This window comes from Rattus norvegicus, chromosome 3 (assembly GCF_021556685.1).
Source record: "Rattus norvegicus strain SHRSP/BbbUtx chromosome 3, alternate assembly SHRSP_T2T, whole genome shotgun sequence".
Taxonomy (NCBI): Eukaryota; Metazoa; Chordata; class Mammalia; order Rodentia; family Muridae; genus Rattus; species Rattus norvegicus.
The window spans coordinates 78,612,185-78,618,184 of record NC_141536.1 but is presented as its reverse complement, the minus strand read 5'-3'; the positions used below and the strand labels follow the sequence as shown (position 1 = coordinate 78,618,184).

At 53.2% G+C, this 6,000-nt stretch overlaps 1 protein-coding gene across 3 annotated transcripts in view; it reads left to right on the top strand.

Moving 5' to 3' along the window:
• The first annotated feature begins 2,875 nt into the window (after nucleotides 1-2,875).
• Nucleotides 2,876-6,000, top strand: part of Tspan18 (tetraspanin 18) — a 139,723-nt gene continuing 136,598 nt past the window's right edge. For 2 of the 3 annotated variants that reach the window (XM_087651909.1, XM_087651908.1), the window contains exon 1: nucleotides 2,896-3,111. The gene's annotated coding sequence lies outside the window, so the exon portion shown is untranslated. 3 annotated transcript variants of the gene reach the window in all.

Genomic DNA, 6,000 nt, shown 5'->3' with positions numbered 1-6,000 from the left:
ACTTGAGACTTTTAGGCCAATGGGATATTTTGCGCTTTTTTTTTTTTTTTAAGATCCATTTCTCCCACACTTCCTGTATTGCTTTCCTGTTGCCATGGTAAAATGCCCGAGAGCAGCAGCTTACAGAAGCAAGGGTTTGTGTTGGCTCACAGTTTGAAGGGGCAGTCCATCACCAGGAAGACATGGTGGAGAAAGCAGGGCCTGGTCACATTCATCTGCCATCAAGGCTCAGAGAGAGAGATGGTGGTGCTTAGCCCCCTTTCTTCTTACTCAGTCTGGGACCCGCACCCATGCAATGGTGTTGCCCACAATCCTTCAATTCAATTAACCCAATTCAGAAATTCCCTCATAGACATGACAGAGATTCATCTTCTAGATGAGTCTAGATCCTGTCAAATTGACAATATTAACTATCAACACCCTACCTCACAAAGCAGGGAGTTAGGAGGTTTTGACCTAGGGTTCAGGAGGCCCAGGTCACCGCTGAGCTCCTCGTCTGTGCAGTCTGAATCTTTTTCCGCATTCCCATCTTGACTGAAATAGCTGGACTACAGTGAATTTTCCACAGGGTTTCTTTGGAATGGGCAAATGAAGAATCTAGAACCTTCTGAGATAGGTTGCTCCTGGGTCTATGCTAACCTGGACTCCCCTTGGTCAGGGCTGGCTGGCTCTTCCATTTAACCCCCGGGCTGTCTCTCTCCCCTCCCCACTCTATGTCCTTGGAATATTCCATTGCCTGCCTGAAAGCTCATGATAACCACCGACGGGAACTTTCTTGCTGTCCTGACAGAACAGTTGAAGGGATTCTACAGGTTGTTTGCTCAGCTTTACATGTAGAAACAATAAGACTAAGATTGTTCTGTGAATAGGAGACTGGCTCTCACAGCAACAAAATGTGGTCTTCTGCCTCATGGAACTAAACTTCCGGGGTCCCCATTTTGGGGGAGAAAAAGGCACTTTTCTGCCTCTGCTATACACGTATCATGTTTCCTGATGTGGGGTTTTGTGATGTGTGACTTGGTTGCTAATGTGTCTTTAACAACCTTTCAGGCTCTCACTGAACTCCAGTGGGGGGAGTAAGCCTGGGGATGCTCAGCCCTTCTTAGTCAAAGCAGCCAGAGGTATCTTGTTACACTTTCTTTTATTATGACTGAAGATCCATTGTTGGAGTTTAATGACACCATTTTATTCGCACCGTATTTGTTTTATGATATCCTTCTATTTATAGCAATCCGACACTGCTTTTCCATTTACGGCCATGGTAGAACATATCACTGTTTAAAAACAAACTTGTTTAAGTAAAACAAAATGTAAAATAAGTGCTGATTTAAAGAAAGCACTTAGCAGGCAGCCGTCATCCTGGGGCCCAGTCAGGCTCGAGTTCTAAAGGAGGCAGAAGGAGCTAGAACCACTGTCCTGGCTGGCTGTGCGATATGTAGCCAGCCCAATCCTTTCTTCATCTATTTCGTTGGTTCTAGGGTAGAATTCAGGTGTCAGGGCTGGTGGCAAGCACCTGTAAGCAGTGAGCCATCTTGCTGGACCTCAGCTTGTGCTGCCTCTCTTAAACTCCTCTGTGCCTGCTTTTACCAAAACTAAATCTTTAAAGGGCTCTCCTGCCTGCCAAGCCTGGGCTCTCTCCCTCACAGCTTGATTCTCCTCAAGTTTCTGTGATGCCTCTCTCTGCTCCCAGGGGGGCCATGTCTTTTACAGCATCAGCCTGAGTGAAGAGCCTGTGGGGTTCTCAGCCAGAGGGTTCGGCCTCCCCTTGACTCTGTTTGGAAAACCCAAAAGGTGTCTGTCTATATGTTGACTGACTTCCATACCTATGCCACCAGTCCTCTGTTCTCGAAAGCGCATGCCACTCTGGCAAATCCCCTCCTTGGCCTCTCTCTGGAGTCTGAAGTGTTTCAAAGGAACAGCCCTGAGACCTTATACATCTTACTTCTTGGTCTGTGGGCTTGAAAAAACCAAGTCTGTTTTTCTGTCTACCTTCAAAACTCTGTCTAACATCCTGACCTCACCAACTTCCACATCGAAGCCAAGAGTGTCTGTCCTGGATGAGATCAGTGGGCCAAGAGGTCTCCTGTAGAGTGTAGTTTGGTGTGTGTGTGTGTGTGTGTGTGTGTGTGTGTGTGTGTCCACGCGCGCGCATGGTCACAAGACTTTTCAAAGTAGACTCATCAAAGCTGAGACACTGATAATTCCTGCCAACGAGGGAACAGGAGTTGCAATTTGAGTCATTGCATGGCAGTTTCTCTTGGGTTGTGGCTCTTGTGTGCCTGTTTGTGAATTTTGTGTGGGCCTGTATGGCATAGGTTAGCTGTCTTAGTGAAGCCCAGTGCCAGGGTCGGGGAGAGGATGAGGTGAGAGCCTTAGCAGGGCCATAGTTTGCAGCTGATAGGGTTGGGAAGACTTACCAGGCTAGAAGTGGTCACCAACAATGAGCCTAAATAGTGCTTGCTGCACAGGCTCACATCCGGCACTTCCCTGACAGTAAGTGGGAAACCGAGAGGCGACTTCGCAATGGAGAATCCTACATCCCAGCCCTACCGTCCCACACAGGGTGTGTTGACAACGAGAAAGCTTCCTGGGAATAAATGTCCCAGTCCAGCGTGCCACCCTCGCCCTCCTCCAGCAATCTCCTAAATTCAGACACTGAGACTAGGAGTGCAGAGGACATCAGGAGAGCACAGTCCCAGAAATCACGCGCTAGGACCGGGTGAGAGACCCTGAGGGCCGTGTACGCCCCAGACGCGCCTGCACCACGGCGGCAGTAGTGGCGACAGGAGACCGAGGGGCGGAGGCTGGGGCGGAGGGAGCGGGAGGGCGGGCCGGAGGGTGGCGGGAGGTGTGGCCGGCGGCGGTGGCGGGTGAGCCGCTGCAGCTGCCGCCGGCGTCTCAGGGGCTGCAGGCTGCAGGAGGACGCAACGCTGTACGATTCTGAAGCCCAGCCACGCCAGGCCGCCGGGCCCTGGCCCCCAGCGGGCGTCGCCGCTCCTCGTCGCCTTGACGCCTGGCCCAACGCCTCGGCGCAGGACTACCAGTGCCCCGCAAGTTGCGAGCGCACTCTGCGCCTGGGGAAACTTTACCCCGCGGCCGAGTCTCTGCCAGGTAGGATTCAACCACTGAGCCCCTCTGTGCGTACTGGTCTCGGGCACCGAGCGTTTCTGGGGAGATCCCGGACCAATGCGGGTCCCAGGACGCTCGGGGAAGCGGCCACCAAGTTCTGCTGCGACTCCCCTGGAGGCGGGGACAGCGCTGCACTTAGTGACCCATAGCATGCTCGGGTCACGGACTTCTCCCGGGTCAGGTGCAGCCATTCTGCTCCCGGCAATCTCCCGGGCTCAGGCAGTGAGGCGGCAGGTGGGACTCCCAGGTCTGGTGTGTTGTCTGGAGCTGTACCGAGAGTGAAGGGGTGCGCCCAGGTGACCCTCTGCAAGGGCAGGTCACGACCCGGGACTCGGAATCTAGCTTGGGCGCGGCGGATCGCCGATCGGGCTTGGGCACCGAGCGCTGGTCGTCTTCGTGGGACCCTGGTAGCGGGCCAGGAGAACGCTCCTAGATTTGCTCGAGCACCCGTGTTATCATTCCCTGCGCGGGAAGGTGTTCAGCTCCGTGGATGTGGGGACCCAGGGGGCTCCCGGGCGAGTCCGGAGCTCCTTGCGGCCGGATGTGGGGTGTGGTGGCCGCGGGTTCCCAGCGTGGCTGGCCGAGGTGGGCGCGCGCGGGCTCCAGGTCCTGCTTGCGCTGGGGGAGTTGCCTCGCCAGGGGGAGCCCTTCCCCGGCCAGATAGGCTTCCCATACCAGCCTAGGAGCTTCACAGGCGGAGTTTCTGAGCTCATGGAACCGCAGACGGACCAGAGCAAGGAGCATGGGGTTTGTCTGGAGGAGCTCCCCACCTTGCCCCCAGAGAATCGGGCGGAGGGCCCCACTAAGAGACTGGTGTGCAATGATCAGACGGATCAGTGTCATGAGATGTGCTGCTGGCAAGGATGAGTGAACAATTTACACCCAGAAAAACAAAAGAAACTTTATGTGAACAGCAAGCCAGCATGCAGACAATGGGATAGAACATTAGTTGGGATTTACATGAAGTTACTGGAACTCAGCCCTTTCTGTAAAAGTGGCATCTTTTGTCCTGGTCCCAGCCAGATCTCTGGGCGTGGTGGGCAGGATTTCTCCTCCTTCGGAGCATAGGTACACCGGGGGCATAGGAATTTCTATAGTTTCATCAAAAGGGTTACATTCCCCAGTCATCACGGAGAGCACACCATGCCCTGCGCCTGAAGTCCACATGCATCTATCTGATCACGTCCCACATGCTGGTGAAAACTCATCTTCCTTCCTGTCTGGACTCTCAGACTCCTGTATTGTGCTGGTGAAAAGAGACATGCTGACTGCCGTAGTCTGTGCAAAGTGTCATCTTTGTTGCTCGAAGGGCTATTCCTATGGAGGGCCCTTCCTCTGGAGGGACTGGTGCTTCCTCTTCTCTCTAAACTCCTCTCTGCTCTCCCAAGAGAGTACAGATGAGCTCACTAGAGACCGTGGCTTCACACCGACTGGAAGTTTTCATGTGTTTTTGTTAGGGATTCCTGCTCACCATCCAAACTACCCACACATACCACCACATACACACTAAGGTGTCAGGAATGGGTCCCCAAGACACAGATGAGGTCCTGCCTTCAGCCTGGGAAGAAGCCACGTGTGATTGGATGCAGCTAGTGTCCCGGTCCAGGACAAAGTTTCCATCAGACAGATCATCCTTTCAGCCTGACATCTGTCTGGAATGGCAAAGGGAAGGGTGGGGAGCCCTTGTCTCTGGGTTTGTCTTTAAGACATGCTAGAAGACAAAAGTGTGTTGTTTATTTTGGTTTTAATAACTGTGTGTGTGTGTGTGTGTGTGTGTGTGTGTGTGTGTGTGTGTGTGAAGCCTAGTTGGACAGCCCCACCCACCTCTGGAACTTGGGTATTAGCATGTCCCCAACCCTAAGGCCTGCAGATTCTGGGTGCTGTCCCCATCCCAACCCCCACACCGAAGAGAATACAGAGGCTCTCCACCTTCCAAAGTGGCTCCTGTCTCTGGTCCTGTCTCTTGAACTCCAGGTAGATTCCCCAGTCTCTGACTTATCTATAATCCAAGCTGGGGTGCACTTCTTTGTCTCCTCTGTCCCCAAGTCCGAAATGCCAGTCAATCATTGAATCTCCAGGGACTTTTGAGGAAGCAGACCTCTGGACTTGCATGTAGGACAGACTGGTATGAATCCAGAAAGGACCCCTCCCCCAATCTTTTAGTAACTTCCATACCAGCCTGGAAATAGTTCCCTACCACCTAAATGACATGCCAGTGCTTTGGGCTTGGGGCTGGCTGGGTTTGGAGTCAGGGTATTAGAGGGATTTATGGGAAGGTCTGGTAGAGGAGAAAGGGCAGTTTTGAAATCCAGTCAGTTAGCTTATCATTGAGGCCTTGGATGAGCCCCTTCCCCAGTGGCCCTGCTTCCCTCTCTGTAAACAGCTCTGGGGGTGGGTGGGCCTTGTGGCTTAAATCCAGGGAAGCCTTTTGGGGTTCTGGACAGCCAGCCTGATGCTGCCTCTAGTCTGGATGAACTGGATGCTGGTTCTTCTCCAGGGTGCCTGACCTCTTCTTGCTTAGCCTCTGATAGTAGTACCCAGTGGATTCACCCCCAGTGGTAGACATTCAGTTCGTGTGGATCAATCCAGCAGGTTGGGGTAGAGAGAAGGAAATGTCGTGCCCCATCTAAGAGTGCGAAAGCAGGCATCTTTGTTGGGATGCCTGTCTAGCCACCATTCCATGGGAAGAGCCAGGGCCTGTGGCCGGATCACACATTTTAGCAACCCCTCCCTGTTGAGAGAGGTGCTCTACTGGCCCATTTCATCAGCCACCGAAAAGGGGAATCAGGGACACTTGTCTGAACTTAGCTGGGACCCCGTAGAGAGAGTGCAGAACCCAGCACTTGGTCCTAGGGAACAGATGAGAGCAAC